Genomic DNA, 17500 nt, shown 5'->3' with positions numbered 1-17500 from the left:
ACTTTAATGAAAGCGAGGTTCAAAATACTAGCCAGCTGCCGGCGGCAGCCGGAACTTTAAGCGCACTTATCAGCGATTTTTCACTGAAGAACTAGAATTTCATAGCAAAATATTACGCTTACTGATCGTCCAACTGAGGTAAAAGTCGCTGTGATGCTATGATGAACATTTTATGCTAGGCAATTAAGCAGCCAAGAAATGCGTGAGAAGCTTTTCGGAAACGTAAACGAGTATAAAGTTTCGAAATTCGAAGCGTGCTACAGGGAGTATTTTTGTTTACAGTATTCGGCTTTCCACGTATTTGTTGGAGCGTGAAACATGCAAGTTTGTGTAAACACCATCACATTACCGTGTTTACGTTTCTGCACTTACATGCTAACTTTAATCAAGATTTATTTTCTGCCAAATCCTGTTCAATGTCGTTTGCAAAGCCTTCTTACACGTTCAAATTAAAGTCGGTACTGTACAGTACGGATTTCCCATGGAGAAGCGCGACAGTTTGTCTTGACGAAGTTGTATATTTCACGCTTGAACAAACACCGAAAAATTGAGCCGTTTGCAACGTTTTCTTAGAAAAGGAATTGCTGCCACAAAACATGTTGATCAAAATAAAGATTCTGATGCTGAAATTATTTTAAGTAATTTAAGGTAAATGTTCCTTTTAGTACTGTTAATAAATCATGTTGAGTGTTGAAGACATGTGCTGACTGCCCATTTATTATTGACAGTTAGGAAAACAATGAGCCTTGACAAAAGCCTACAAATTCACGCTAAAAGCTGAAGAATTATTTTCAACCCTGAAAGTTATGGCTTTACTTCGAGTGAAAGACCAGTAACTTGAAGATTAAAAACAGGTAAAATTATACAGTTAGGAAACGTTTATACTCATTGAGAGGATTGGATGTAGGAGTGTTGATGAAAGAAGGTAATTTTTCTATTTTTATGGCTAATATCTCATACAGGAGGCGAAGCCACACATGTCGTTGAAATGAGTCAGTGAGTTAGTTTGGATGTAGGAGTGTTGATGAAAGAAGGTAATTTTTTTTATTTTTATGGCTAATACCTCATATAGGAGGCAAAGCCACACATGTCGTTGAAATGAGTCAGTGAGTTAGTAGTTTCCTGGTGCTACTGATTGTTTATTTCAGAGCACTAAAGAAGACGATAAACATCTTAAAATCATCTCAGTATGGTGCGTAAAAAATCTAAGCTTTTCCTTGCAGAAATATCTTAAAAGGTGTGATTGGGGCACATAGAGGAATTTAGTTTCTATCAAGAGAAAGCATTTTAATGGTTGGATTAGGGAATTATGCCCAGTAGATTGGAAAGTAAAGGTTTTTTTTTAGTCCTTGCCGTGACACTACACATGATGATAAAATCTCTCAAAATAATTTTACACTGGTGTCTCAGGCACGTATATGATGACAAGACTGTTCATGGCATAAATATGTGGAAAGTTGATCTTAGTCATACAAGCTCTGAAGACTAATTTTATTTATTTGAGGAGGGAGCATTTTACCATTTCAATCAGCAATTTATACCCAAAAGAGCTGCCAAATTTGAGAAGGGAAGCGATGTCTTAACTAAGATACCTTGAGTTTAGCATGCGGAAAAGGGAAAATTAATTTTAATCAACAGAATAGCAACAAAAGGAGCATAGTTTAATCATTATTTGGGCCTAGAGGATAGACTGATAGAGGAATGGTGAGCTTTTTGAGCTAGCAGATATAAATTATGGCAACTATTATTGTTGTTAACATTATTATGTTTAATATTGTTAATATTATTGTTGCCATTCAATTATCGGGTGAGTGTCAAGTAATCAGTATATTCTTGAATCATCTTTCTCTTGTGGAACAGGGTACTTGTAAATATGTGGGGTGCAGTTGGCTTTCTGCACCAGAGACAAATCTTGTGCAACACTACCTTCTAGTATCATTAGAGAATCTTGAATTCTTTTCCATACTTTATACAAATTGTGCTATATCAGTAGCCGCATGAGGTGTTAAACTCCTTTTTTTGTGACTTTTATCATTGTCTTACCTTTTAACCAGATTCTCTCTATTAAAGTCTATTGGGAATCTCTTTTGTAGTGTCCACTAGAAATTTGTTTTGTCCAGTTTTTGTACTTTGGGTTCTCCACTTGAGACAGTGACAACTAAAGATTAAAGTTTAACATCACAAGGACAACATGTAGATTGTGTGAACTGGTTGGGTGAGGCTATGTAAAGGGACTTGTTGGAAATGCACTTCTCTTTGTAGGTCCTTACTCATGTGAAGGTTTTTCTTTCAGGGCTTTTGCCAGAAATTGCACTGTCTGTGAATCCCTTTGTTTGTGGCAATTGTTATAGTAGACCTTCCTTTCCTGGAAGAGTACTACAGTGTTTAAAACATATTTTACCCAACTCACCATCCAATTTCTTTGTTTATTCAAACTTAAGACATTGCTTCTGAAACCCTGTCAAATATGTGCATCTGGTTGAGTAAATCTCTTTTTTGTTTGCTTACATTTTAGAACACTGCATGGCAAAAAAAAAAATTTCCACTTCTGGGAAAAAGCCATATCAGTGCAAAACTTGTGACCAGTGTTTTGTAAAAAAAGGAAATCTACAAAGACATGAGAGATCTCACACTAGAGGAAAGCCATACCAGTGCAAAACCTGTGACAAGTGCTTTCATAGACAAAGAGATCTAGAGGTTCATGAGAGATCCCACACTGGAGAGAAGCCATACCAGTGTAAAAGCTGTGACAAGTGGTTTAGTGATAAAAGAAATCTACATAGACATGAAAGATCCCACACTGGAGAGAGGCCATACCAGTGCAAAACTTGTAACAAAGGGTTTGCACAAAAGGGTGATCTACATAGACATGAAAGATCCCACACTGGAGAGAAGCCATACCAGTGTAAGACATGTGATAAGTGGTTCACACAAAAAGAAACTCTAAAAGCACATATGAGATCCCACACTGGAGAGAAGCCATACCAGTGCAAAACTTGTGACAAGTGCTTTGCACAAAAGGGTGATCTAACAGTACATGAAAGATTCCACACTCAAGGGAAGCCATACCAGTGCAAAACTTGTGACAAGTGGTTTGCAAAAAAGAGTCATCTAACAGTACACGAAAGATCCCACACCGGAGAGAGGCCATACCAGTGCAAAACTTGTGACAAAGGGTTTGTCCAAAAGGGTGATCTACATAGACATGAAAGATCCCACACTGGAGAGAGGCCATACCAGTGCAAAACTTGTGACAAAGGGTTTGCACAAAAGGGTGATCTACATAGACATGAAAGATCCCACACTGGAGAGAAGCCATACCAGTGTAAACGCTGTGACAAGTGGTTTAGTAATACAAGTTATCTACATAGACATGAAAGATCCCACACTGGAGAGAAGCCATACCAGTGTAAACGCTGTGACAAGTGGTTTAGTGATAAAAGTTATCTACATAGACATGAAAGATCCCACACTGGAGAGAAGCCATACCAGTGCAAAACTTGTGACAAGTGGTTTGCAGAAAAAAGTCATCTAACAGTACACGAAAGATCCCACACTGGAGAGAAGCCATACCAGTGCAAAACTTGTGACAAAGGGTTTGCACAAAAGGGTGATCTACATAGACATGAAAGATCCCACACTGGAGAGAGGCCATACCAGTGCAAAACTTGTGACAAAGGGTTTGGACGAAAGGGTTATCTAACAGTACATGAAAGATCCCACACTGGAGAGAAGCCATACCAGTGTAAAAGCTGTGAGAACTTGTTTAGTGATAAAAGAAATCTATATAGACATGAAAGATCCCACACTGGAGAGAAGCCATACCAGTGCAAAGCTTGTGACAAGTGGTTTACTCAGAAGGGAACACTTCAAAGGCATGAAAAATTGCACTCTGGACAGCAGCCATATTCCTCAGATTACAATGAAACATTTACTTGCTGGATTTGTCAGGAGGAACTGAGCTGAGTGCATCCCAGCTCATTAACCACTATGAAGAACACATGAATTTCCCTTGATTTTATTGTTGATAATTCTATCTGATGTAAGATTAAGATTTAAAGAACGTTTGAGTTTTGCAGTAAAATGAATAATTTTGATTTTTCAGATTGACTATCTTATAAAGTGGGACAGGTGTAGTGTTTAGACATTTTGTTACTGTTATATGGATTTATCGGTGCGAAAAGAATCATGGTACTGTAACATGGCGCTGGTGTAGATTAAAGAAACCTGTTGAGTTTATCTGCATCTATCAGGGTATTAACAGGCCATTATTACAACAGGTACGGCTATTACACCTGCAGCAGGCCAAATGCTATATGCTATGCCACTTTTACAATCTGCATCTAATGACAATGTCATTTCTTTTTAAATAGAGGTTGACTGGTTTTCTTTGTCAGTAATGCTCTTCAATAATCTTACAAGCTAATGTTTGTTTTCTAAGGATGCCTTTGCTTCCTCTTTCCTTTAATTCTTCTTTAAGCTGAGGAACTGTCATTTTTGTAAAGTCATTTGAGCTCAAAGGCACAGCAGAGTGAATTTAAGATGCAACAGTACTTTAACCACTTTGCAGATTAGATAAAGGTGTAGTAATTTCAGGCGGTACAGTTTTTCTTTTTCGGAATATGTCCTCTTCCCAGTACTCTAGTTTGTTTCTGATAGGATCTGGGCTCCCATTCCCTTTTTCATAAGTGCCATTAACATGACTCTTGAGGAAGAACATCTCCAATAGAGTCCCACTTGTTGAATTTCCAGAAAACGGTGGACCCTGCAACATCAATGTTCCTTTCAACTCCTTGCTCTGTAAATGTTTTTACTACTTGGTACATTTGGAAAAGCCATGGGATATATGGGAAACCATAATATGAAGGTATTGGGTAACTCTCTTTCACTTGTAACCTTCCCTTAATCCTTTGAGAGAAATGAAATCACTCACCTATTGTTTTGCTTTCAACCAAAACTCTGTGGGGCTGGTATTCGGTTGCCAGTTTCTGAGATTTTTTACAGGGCTGTGAAGTACACCCATATTTTTATGATCTGTTCAGCAGTTTCAGGCCTCAAGAAATCATTCATTTTCTCTGGAAGGTGATACAGCATTATTTTCTTATCATTTCTTATGAGACTTATCCATTCGTGAACAGAACTTTCTTTGCCATCTGCATTTTTCTTTCCCAGACATCAAAAGACACTCCACAAGACCTTCTACTGTGAATGAACTTATTACTTATTTAGGTGTGCCTGTTTGTTGATCAGGTTTTCAATACTCTCCTAAATATCCCAATCATTAACTTCTGTTATTAAATTGGCAGGTAACACTCATCAGTTATTCTTAAAAGCAGGTGAAGTTCATCAACAATTATATGATCCAATTCAATGTCCAGAAGGGGTTCCTTACAGCAGCCATAATCATTCTTTGATTTTTTGGACATTTCTTTCAATTCTTGTAAATACCTTGAAAGTGGCTTTGAATTGAAATAACTAAAATGCTGATCTATTTTCCATCTATCATCCTTTTGGATTTTACACCATGCACATGCATAGTTAGCTGTTGCTCCATTTAAACCTAGCATGCAGAGAATGAATTTATAATTACCGCAATGCATGGTCCCTAATTGTTCCTTTCAACAGGGCATCGTAATCTAACACAAGCTGTAGGCCAGGGAAAACTTGTGAGGTTTTCTCAGAGGGTCCTCAGTGATAATTCTATGCTATTCTTTTTACAATGGATAGGGTATTTCCAGGGCGAAAATTGGTTTCGTCTCCAAAAATTTAGCTGCATATCATTATTAAATCTGTTTATCAAACAAATTTTAAACATGTTTAAGCTTTGGTGTGAACGGGGTATAAGCTCCGGTTTACTGAACTCAACTACTTTTGCATATTCATGCTGACAGTTCTCTCTGTCATCCGACAGTTTTTTAAGAAACCCGGGAAAATGTATTGTATTCCAACTCGGAAAACAGGAGGAGAGGCTACCTAGCTAGAAGGGAAATTTTCAAAATGGTGGACGAAGTAAGGCTGGTGTCAGCATGATTGCACGAAGGGTGTTTGAGCGAGCGCAGAGCGCATGAAAGTGACACCTGGATGAACTCGTCTAGTTTGAGAAGAAAATATTAACTCTTTTTACGGGGACGCTAGGAACCGTTAATTCTAGTTTTAATGGGCCGTTTTCAGTATAGAAATCGACTATGGCTTTCGAACAAGAGATTCAGATTTAAGGACATCAAACATGAGCACAGAGAACTTATGTGGAACGTTTTAAGGTAGCACGTTTAGACAAACTTAAGGGGAATTAGAGAAGAAGTATGGGGGATTTTTCAGAAACAGGAGGAAATTTCAAAAGTGTTGGGAACCGTCGATTCATCAACTCTTTGTAAACAATATTGCTCAAAGGCAAAAGGAAATATTCTTCTTTTAAATTGGATTTGGCGACCCGACAAAAGTTTTATTCATAAGCTATGAAAGGAAGGTTTTGACTACGGTAAGTCCAGTTTTCACTGTTTTCTCTGTAATTTCAAACGCACCGAAATACAATCTAAGTCCATAAAGTGACGCGATTCGCATGCGCGGCGGCCATGATGTAATAAACTGTTCGCCATGAACTGTCTGGAAATACCTTTGCTAATGGCAATTATTATGATAAAACATCCATTCATGTAGCAGTATTACTGTTTGAAGTAAATTTTACACCGAATTCTGCCCATTTTCTCTGCCTATTCAAACCTAATCTATTGGTGCTGAGTTTCAAAGGTAACACCTTGTTAGATATGTCCTTCCTTCGGTTGAATAAATAGAGAATAATACATGGGCGCGCGTAGATATGGAATTTCTCTTCGAGTGTTTCACTCGATAGCTCACGAGTGAGATGTCAAGTTGAACACAAGAAGAGAAATTCCATATCTACAAGGAACCATGTATTATTTTGTTTATCATATAAACACAAAAGCCCTCTTACTGGGAAGAAAAGCCGACTATTTTCAATGAAAATAAATGAATCGAAAATCCCCAAATAATAATCGTAGAGTGCGTTGGCTCTAACTCTTAAGATAGAAAAGCTGAGCTCTGAACCATGATTGCGAAAACAACAATGGTCGTAAAGTCGACAGAAGACTTCTTTCAGGTAAACGGCCAAAATCGGCCGATGGCAAATCTACCAGTTGTCGATTTTCATTCTCAGCTAAGAAATGCTAACATCAAAGCCTCTGAATACGTAACTTTCGGTTTTTTCTTTTAGTATATTGGTTTTCTTCCCCTTCTAGGAAAGTTTGAACCTCACTGTCTGTCAGCGATACGGATTTTTTAGCATTTTAGCCGCCACAATCCGAGAACATTCCGACAAACTACCTTATATTGAGAACCGGGAAGGCTTTGCCGATCATTCATCAAATTGTCCGAGTGGCGCCAAAGGCGAGTGACGTTCAGCAGCTGATTGGCTATATCAACACACGTGAAAAAATACGAAATTTTTTCACGTGTGTTGTTACGGCTTTTCTCAGGCCGGAAATCCCTGTATAACACCGCAGTTTATATGATGAAAAACTTTTTTCGGAAATTATGAGTAGGTATCAATGGAAAAGTAACTTTGATATTCATAGCATAGATTCTTGTTTTACAATAAGATATTTTCAGTTTTTTGAGTACCCACTCAAGATCAAGGTACTTAGGGTGCGTTCCTTTGGGAGAAGCCGGATCTGGATTTCTGATCTGTGGCGTTCCTTTCGAGCAAATCCATTTTCAGATCAGTGGTCTATCAAATCCACTCTGGACAAGAATTCATCGGATCACTGATCTTCGTAATCTAAAGACGGATCATTGGATCATTGATCAAACGCGTTCCTCTGAGCGAAGGATCCGAAATTAATCATTTTGCCCAGCGGCGCTCAATTTCAAACAAGTAGGTTTTCATATATTGACCGGAAAGATTGTTGGCAATTGCTCCACAAATTCTGCGATAAACGCGAAATAAAATCGATTTTGTAATGTTAAATCGAGCGGCCACTGATCGCAGGCATTTAGGGTTCCCGAGTATCCTTATCGTAATTAATACTTGCTTCTGTAAGTCATTGGCAGGTCTCCCACCACTCCTTTGTCCATAAGGCAGACATAGGCAAATAGCTAAAAGGCGTCCCAAACAGCTGACTGTAGTTCTTGACATCTGAAAACGACTTTAAAAATTTGAAACAATGTAGAGTGGTTTAATACGTTGGAAATAATTTTCGATGCGGACATGGCTCTACCTCTCCCTTATCAAAAGAAACAATAGAAATTCTTCATCTTGACAACTTCTCACTTCTATTAGTATTGAATCATCGGAAAGTTCCTTTACTCAGGGACCGCGCAGAGGGAGGGGCTGGGGGGGCTTTAGCCCCCCCCCCCCCCACTTTTTTGCTAGAATAAAAGTAAATTAAACAAAGAATAATTTAACAAAAACATTTCCTTCACACATTCTTCTTTAGCCCCCCCCCCCCCCCCCCACTCCACAACTTGCTGCGCGGTCCCTGTTACTAACGAAACAACAGCTGTTCTATCCGCGACGGCAATCTTGTTTTCGTTTTTAAATTTAGCGCGCGATTCCGCTTGGTGGCTCTACAATTTCGCGCCTGCTGTCATGGTGACTGATCTAATGAACTAAAGCTAAGTTCCTTTGATGCAACGTGATCTGTGTGATCTTGGATCACAAAAACCTAATCCGGATCCTCCTAAAGGAAAGCACCCTTATTTTTCCCGTAAAGACCAATCTAGGCCACCTGCTCAACCGCTGACTGAAAATCCATCGGGATGACTCCATGGCCGTAAAAACCTCGGATCAGCGGAAGGAAGGAAAACTTTCACTTGCTTTACCTTTTCATTGCATTAAACTTTTTACTTATTATGCCGATCACTATAGTCTTTTCAGTAACATATACAACCATACTAGAGTAATAATGTCCACCCAGGAACATATCAAAAGGAGCTCTCATATCAACAGAAGCTCTCACATCCCATACAAAACCCTTGGAGACTTCCTTTGCCCGTATTTTTTCTTCATTTGAGAACCTAACCAGAGGTTACAGTGTGCTGGCTAATTGTAGCAAATGAAATTATTGTGTAACGACGCTCTGTCACACGCGATTACGAGAAACGTTCTTCTAGTGAAGACAGTCAAACTTCTGATTGTGATACTCTCGCGGACGTGGTGAGAACAGAGTTTTTCGCGGGAATTTTGAAAACTAAGACTGTTCTTAAAATAAAATGATATACAGGCAGCGTAGGTAGGTATGATGCGTGAGAAAACTCCTAGTCCTAATGCTCAATCTTGTTCCCAGTGTCCTCTCTTCCCTGTTCAAGTGAACAACCTTGGGGAACCTGTAAGTGAGGCGGCAGTTACAAGCTAACGTCGGTTTAATGAGGAGACAAGGGCGAATCACTTTGGAAAACATAAAAACTTGTAAGGTATGAGTACAATGTTAAATTAAGCTTATTTCCCACGATGGTAGTAGTAGTTGGGTATATACTTAAATATTTTATATTCATCTGGGTTTCCTTTTCAAATGCGATGGAGTTACGGCTATCAATTAAAAGAACTGAAGTAGTTTGTTTTCATTTGAAATTTACTTTGGAATGTCTCAACTGTTAAAATGTTTCCATTGCCATTAAGCATATCTTGAACCAAATGGATATCTCAATGAAACCAATGTTTCAACAGTGATGCTCTCCGGTAAACTGCAATTTAAGCAATTGCAGAAAAGGAAGGCAAAAATATGTAGGTTTTGACTTCATTCAAACCAGTGCCTCCCAAATACTACCAACTGAAGAATTTTTCATGAATGCACCATGGAAAGTTTGGATGGATGAATAGTTAGCAAATCCTTCTCCTTTTGAGATGGCTGTCCCTTTGTCAGCCAAAAGCATATGAGAGAGTTTCCTTACTAAAGAAATTTTACACTTAATAAGTTATTTGGGCAACAGATAATTTGGAATAAAAGAGATGAATGTACTTTGATGAAAGCAAGGTTCAAAATAACAGCCGGCTGCCGGCGGCAGCCGGAACTTTAAGCGCACTTATCAGCGATTTTTCACCGAAGAACTAGAATTTCATAGCAAAATATTACGCTTACTGATCGTCCAACTGAAGTAAAAGTCGCTGTGATGCTATGATGAACTTTTCATGTTAGGCAACTAAGCAGCCAAGAAATGCGTGAAAAGCTTTTCGGAAACCTAAACGAGTATAAAGTTTCGAAATTCGAAGAGTGCTACAGGGAGTATTTTTGTTTACAGTGTTCATCTTTCCACGTATTTGTTGAAGCGTGAAACATGCAAGTTTGTGTAAACACCGTCACATTATCGTGTTTACGTTTCTGCACTTACATACTACCTTTAATCAAGATTTATTTTCTGCCAAATCCTGTTCAATGTCGTTTGCAAAGCCTTCTTACACGTTCAAATTAAAGTAGGTACTGTACAGTACGGATTTCCCATGGAGAAGCGCGACAGTTTGTCTCGACAAAGTTGTATATTTCACGCTTGAACAGACACCGAAAAATTGAGCCGTTTGCAAAACATGTTGATCAAAATAAAGATTCTGATGCTGAAATTATTTTAAGTAATTTAAGGTAAATGTTCCTTTCAGTACTGTTAATAAATCATGTTGAGTGTTGAAGACATGTGCTGACTGCCCATTTATTAATGACAGTTAGGAAAACAATGAGCCTTGACAAAAGCCTACAAATTCACGCTAAAAGCTGAAAAATTATTTGCAATCCTGAAAAGTTATGGTTTTACTTCGAGTGAAATACCAAAAACTTAAAGATAAAAAACAGGTAAAATTATACAGTTAGGAAACGTTTATACTCATTGAGAGGATTGGATGTAGGAGTGTTGATGAAAGAAGGTAATTTTTTTATTTTTATGGCTAATATCTCATACAGGAGGCGAAGCCACACATGTCGTTGAAATGAGTCAGTGAGTTAGTAGTTTCCTGGTGTTACTGATTGTTTATTTCAGAGCACTAAAGAAGACGATAAACATCCAAAAATCATCTCAGTATGGTGCGTAAAAAATCAAAGCTTTTCCTTGCAGAAATATCTTTGGAGATGTGATTAGGGCATTTAGAGGAATTTCCTTTCGGTCAAAAGAACGCATTTTAATGCTTGAATTAGGGAATTATGCCCAGTAGATTGAAAAGTGAGGTTTCTTTTTTTTTTAGTCCTTGCTGTGACACTACGCATGATGATAAAACTTCTCAAAATAATTTTACACTGGTGTCTCAGCCACTTAATTGATAACAAGACTTTTCATGGCATAAATATCTGGATAGGTGATCTATTAGTCATACAAGCCCTGAAGACTAATTTTATTTATTTGAAGAGGGAGCATTTTACCATTTCAATCTGCAACTTACACCCAAAAGAGCTGCTAAATTTGTGAAGGGAGTGTTGTCTGAAATAAGATACCTTGGGTTTAACATCTGACCAGGGCAAGGGTGAGATGCTGGAATATCCTATAATGGGGAATGTCTTGTTGTATGAAACAAAAGAAATTGCGGTGAAATGGGAAAATGAATTTTATTCAGCAGGCAAAATCAAAAGGAGCATAGTTTAATCAATATTTGGGCCAAGAGGATAGACTGATAGAGGAACTGTGAGCTCTTTGAGCAAGCAGATATGAATTATCATAACTATTACTATTGTTATCATTATTACATTAAATATTGTTAATATTATTCTTACCATTCAATTATCAGTTAAGTGTCAAATAATCAGTTAAGTGTCAAAGAATCATCTTTGTCTTGTGGAACAGGGTACTTGTAAATATGTCGGACGCAGTTGGCTTTCTGCACCTGAGACAAATCTTCTGTAACACAACCTTCTAGTATCATTATACAATCTTGAATTCTCTTCCATACTTTATACAAATTGTGCTATATAAATAACACATATAGTGTTAAACTCCTTTTTTTTATTTTTATCATTTTCTTTTACCTTTTTTTTAACCAGATTCTTTCCATTAAAGTCTATTAGGAATCTCTTTTGTTAAGTGTCCACTAGAAATTTCTGTTGTCCATTTTTTGCACTTTGGGTTGCTCCACTTGATGGTGATAGGTGGAGTGACTTTTCCATTAAGACAAGTTCATTGAACAAATTGTTCACACAATGACAACTATAGATTAAAGTTTAAAATCACAGGGACAACATTTAGATTGTATGAACTGGTTGTGTGAAGCTATGTAAAGGGACATGTTGGAAATGCATTTCTCTTAGCATTTCCTTACTCATGTTAAGGTTTTTCTTTTAGGGCCTTGGCCAGAAATTGCACTGTCTGTGAATCCCTTTGTTAGTGGCAATTGTTATAGTAAAACTTTCTTTCCTGGAAGAGTATGGCTGTTTGAAACATATTTTGCTCAACTCACCATCCAATTTATTTGTTTATTCAAACTTAATTCATTGCTTCTGAAACCCTGTCAAATATGCACATCTGGTTGAATAAATCTCTTTTATGTTTGCTTCTTACATTTTAGAATACTTTAGCATGGCCAAAACATCCACTTCTGGGAAAAAGCCACACCAGTGCAAAACCTGTGACAAGTGCTTTCATAGAGAAAGAGATCTAGAGGTTCATGAGAGATCCCACACTGGAGAGAAGCCATACCAGTGAAAAACATGTGACAAGTGCTTTGCACGAAAGAGTGATCTAACAGTACATGAAAGATTCCACACTGGAGAGAGGCCATACCAGTGCAAAACTTGTGACAAAGGGTTTGCACAAAAGGGTGATCTACATAGACATAAAAGATCCCACACTGGAGAGAAGCCATACCAGTGTAAAAGCTGTGACAAGTGGTTTAGTAATAAAAGAAATCTACATAGACATAAAAGATCCCACACTGGAGAGAAGCCATACCAGTGCAAAACATGTGACAAGTGCTTTGCACGAAAAAACTCTCTAACAGTACATGAAAGATCCCACACTAGAGAGAAGCCATACCAGTGCGAAACATGTGACAAGTGCTATGCACAAAAGCGTGATCTAACAGTACATGAAAGATCCCACACTGGAGAGAAGCCATACCAGTGCAAAACTTGTGACAAGTGGTTTAATCAGAAAGGAAATCTACAATTACATGAAAGATCCCACACTGGAGAGAAGCCATACCAGTGCAAAACTTGTGACAAGTGGTTTAGTCGTAAAGGAAATCTACATAGACATAAAAGATCCCACACTGGAGAGAAGTCATACCAGTGCAAAACTTATGACAAGTGGTTTACTCATAAGGGAAGTCTACAAAAACATAATAGATCCCACACTGGAGAGAAGCCATACCAGTGTAAAACTTGTAATAAGCAGTTTACTCATAAAGGAAATCTACAAGTACATGAAAGATTCCACACTGGAGAGAAGCCATACCAGTGCAAAAGCTGTGACAAGAGGTTTACTCAGAAAAGAAGTCTACAAGTTCATAATAGATCTCACACTGGAGAGAAGCCATACCAGTGCAAAACTTGTGATAAGTGTTTACACAAAAAAAAACTCTAAAAGCACATATGAGATCTCATACTGGAGAGAAGCCATACCAGTGTAAAACGTGTGGTAAGCGGTTTATGCAGAAAAGAAAACTACAAGTACATCAAAGATCCCACACTAGAGAGAAGCCCTACCAGTGTAAAAGCTGTGACAAGTGGTTTAGTCGTAAAATAATTCTGAGAGTACATAAAAGATCCCATGCTGGAGAGAAGCCATACCAGTTCAAAGCTTGTGACAAGTGGTTTACTCAGAAGGGAACACTTCAAAGGCATGAAAAATTGCACTCTGGACAGCAGCCATATTCCTCAGATTACGATGAAACATTTACTTGCTGGATTTGTCAGGAGGAACTTAGCAGTGCTTCCCAGCTCATTAACCACTATGAGGAACACATGAAGTTGCCTTGATATTATTGTTGATACATGTAAGTCTATCTGATGCAAGATTACAAATACATGGAACAAGCACAGTAGGGAAGCAGGTGCATTATAGATATAAAGTTTTGGTGATATACTCTCTTTAGGTTAGACTGAAGTTATAGTTTGGTGAAAAAGTAAAGTTTTCTATTTTCCTCTTCACAAATTTCAGTGGATTGGAATCAAACTTGGTTGTTCGGTCATTCACAAATAGCAGTTATTGAAATGATCACAGATTGTGGAAATACATGTTGATAACGAGAGTAAGCTTGTTACAGGTTAGAGGAGATCCATGGTAAAAAACAGAGCAGCAGAAACAAAACACTATTTGTTTTTGAATTAGCTTCATGTTAAAGCTCTAATTCGAAGAAAGCATTTGAGTATGTAATTGTTGTGAGTTTTGCTTGTGACTTATTAGTTCAGCCCAGCAGACTGTTAAAAATGGATGCAGAGTCTGCATCAAAGTCTGCTGAAATTCCTTCCATATATTTAGGGCTCACTTTTATTTCTCTCAAATCAAGCAATTTATATACAAGGTCAGACAGATAGGAGTTTTCATTTTGTCACAAGAACGAGATGAAGCCAAAAAAACTCATGAAATTGAATGTGTTCCCATTAGGATTTGAACCCTCACAGTGTAACATTGTGGCTACTCTCATAACCTAGCTGTCAGAAAAAAATGATCAGGAGTAGACTTTATGTACCAGTTGTATGAAGCTATTTTAAAGGACTCGTTGTTGATGCACTTCTTTCTTTATGTGCTGACTCAAATCAAAATTTTTGTTTTTGGGCACCTGCCAGCAGTGGGCATGGTGAACAGTTTACTTGCTGGATTTTCCACATGTTGTCAGTAATCAACACTACCAGCATGGATTTTCTCAGTAGTCAACACGATGGGCATGTATTTCTGCTAGCTCTGAAATGGTAGACCATCAGAGAAAAATGCCTTGGTTATTTCTAGCAGTTGTCACAAGTCACAAGTGACTTTTTAAAGCCGATGTAAAGGAGAAGAAAAGCCAACAGTCAGGGAGTATGTTTTAACCCTTAAACTCCCATAAGTGACCAAGACAGAATTTCTCCTTACAATATCAATGCAACATAGAGCACACAAGTGATGAGAATGAAGAAAAATATTAGTTAGAAGATTATCAGTTGATCCAATACCAAATTCTCAAAACTAACATCTCAAGAACTGTATGGCAGAAAGTAAGGAGAATTACTAATGAGATCTTGGGAGTTTAAGGGTTAGAGTTGAATGAGTTATTTCGAGGCGATCACTGGATCACAAAGTACATAAAACTTCTGTTATATTTTTGGAGCTCGAGGAGCTTAATAAGCTTACATTAGAAGAGAAATTGTGATCTAATATTAAAGAAAGTTTGAGTTTTATAGTAATATGAATAATGTTCATTTCTCAGATTGACTATCCTAGAAAGTGGGACAGGTACAGCTATTATACCTGCAGCAGGCTAAATGCTATATGTTATGCTACTTTTACTATCTGCATCTAATGACAATGTCATTTATTTTTAAACAGAGGCTGAGTGGTTTTCTTTGTCAGTAATGCTCTTCAATAATCTTACAAGCTAATGTTTTGTTTTCTTAGGGATGCGTTTGATTCCTCTTTCCTTGAATTATTCCTTAAGCTGAGGCACTGTCATTTTTGGAAAGTCAACTGAGCTCAAAGGCGCAGCAGAGTGAGTTTGAGATGCAACAGCACTTTAACCACTTTGCAGATTAGAAAGAGGTGGAGTAGTAATTTTAGGGGGTACATTTTTTTTTTCTTTTTTGGAATTTGTCCTCCTCCCAGTACTCAGTTTTGTGTTCCTGATAGGATCTGGGCTCCCGTTCCCTTTTTCTTAAGTACCATTGGCATGATTCTTGCATTCTTGGACCTTGCAACATCAATGTTCCTTTCAACTCCTTGTCCTGTTAATATTCTTACTGCTTGGTACATTTGGAAAAACCATGGGATATGTTGGAAACCATTATATGAATGTATTGGGTAACTCTTTCACTCATAACCTTCCCTTAATCCTGTGAGAGAAATGAAGTCATTCACCCATTATTTTGCTTTAAGCCAAAACTCTGTAGGGCTGGTATTCGGTTGCCAGTGACTGAGAGTTTTGCTCAGGCCACTGCAAAATCCACTCATATTTTTATGATATTGTCAGCAGTTTTAGGCCTCAAGAGATCATTTTCTCTGGAAGGTAAAACAGCAATATTTTCTTATCATTTCCCATGAGACTTGTCCAGTCATGAACAAAACTTTCTTTGCCATCTGCGTTTTTTTTTCCAGACATCAAAAGAAAATTCACAAGACTTTCTGCTGTCAATGAACTTATTTAGGTGTGCCTGTTTGTTGATCAGGTTTTCAATACTCTCCTAAATATCCCAATCATTAACTTCTGTTATTAAATTGGCAGTTAACACTTATCAGTTATTCTTAAAAGGAGGTGAAGTTCATCCACAATTATATGGTCGTATTCAATGTCCAGAAGGGGTTCGTTACAGCAGCCATAATCATCCTTTGATTTTTCGGACATTTCTTTCAATTCTTATAAAGACCTTGAAAGTGGCTTGGAATTGAAATAACTGAAATACTGATCTGTTTTCCATCTATCATCCTTTTGGATTTTACACCATGCACATGCATAGTTAGCTGTTGCTCCATTTAAACCTGGTATGAAGAAAATGAATTTATAATCACTACCAGGGAAAAACTCTGTTTTTATTTTAATGTGGTCAACAGTAACCTTGGCTCCTGTAATCATACTATTAATTTCACCAAAAATGCTTCCAAAAAATTCTTTGACAAGTTTTGTGTGGGTGATTCTTTTTTCCTTGAACTTACAAAGGTCACTAATGGGCTTCCCAAGTCGTATCTAATTCAGCCATACAGGGCCAATTTCATTAAGCTATGCCACATAGACAGCCTACCAGGAAAGGCAACTGGGGTAAAAGTTTAACTGCTGTCAAGGAGCTCATCAAGGAGCATCTAGAAGAGAGCCTGAGAGAAAAGCCCACAACTGACAAAATCCAAATAAAAATAAATGGTGACAGGGCTCACATGACTTGGAATTCTAGCTTTGTTTTGTTGTCCTTTTCAATTTTATAGACAGGTTGCACTGCACGAAGGGTGTTTGGGCGAGCGCAGAGCGCATGAAAGTGACACCTGGATGAACTCGCCTAGTTTGAAAAGAAAATATTAACCCTTTTGTTAGGGACGCTAGGAATCTTTAATTCTAGTTTTTATGGGCCCTTTTCCGTAATCACTAAAACGTGGAATGACCTACAACCACCTACTATCACCTAAGACCAGTTACGAACACCTGAAACCACCCACAACTTGAGCCTGCGATCGATTTGAAAAATTAACTGGTCATAAGCCGCTTTTCATCAGTCAGTTTCGTTTCAGAGGCTTTTCGCGCGGCTCAAAATAAAGACTAACCGAAACCAGAAACTGCGCACGAAAAGCCTCTGGCAGCCAGGATAAGCTAAGAACTAAAATCGGAACAAATCAATGTCAGCATGTAGCAGGTTCCGAGAGCTGATTGACTCGATCTACTTCACATTTGGGACTCATA

At 37.9% G+C, this 17500-nt stretch overlaps 2 pseudogenes across 1 annotated transcript; both read left to right on the top strand.

Moving 5' to 3' along the window:
• The first annotated feature begins 784 nt into the window (after nt 1-784).
• On the top strand, nt 785-4215 carry LOC149039762 (uncharacterized; annotated as a pseudogene).
• Nucleotides 4216-12489: 8274 nt separating this feature from the next.
• On the top strand, nt 12490-14730 carry LOC149039761 (uncharacterized; annotated as a pseudogene). Its single transcript, XR_016179809.1, has one exon. The product of XR_016179809.1 is annotated as an uncharacterized LOC149039761 (transcript).
• Nucleotides 14731-17500: the final 2770 nt, after the last annotated feature.

The sequence above is a fragment of the Pocillopora damicornis genome, chromosome 9 (genome assembly GCF_964200805.1).
Source record: "Pocillopora damicornis chromosome 9, jaPocDami1.2, whole genome shotgun sequence".
NCBI classification, from domain to species: Eukaryota; Metazoa; Cnidaria; class Anthozoa; order Scleractinia; family Pocilloporidae; genus Pocillopora; species Pocillopora damicornis.
Note: the sequence above shows the minus strand (reverse complement) of the source record. Positions and strands in the feature narration are given on the sequence as shown.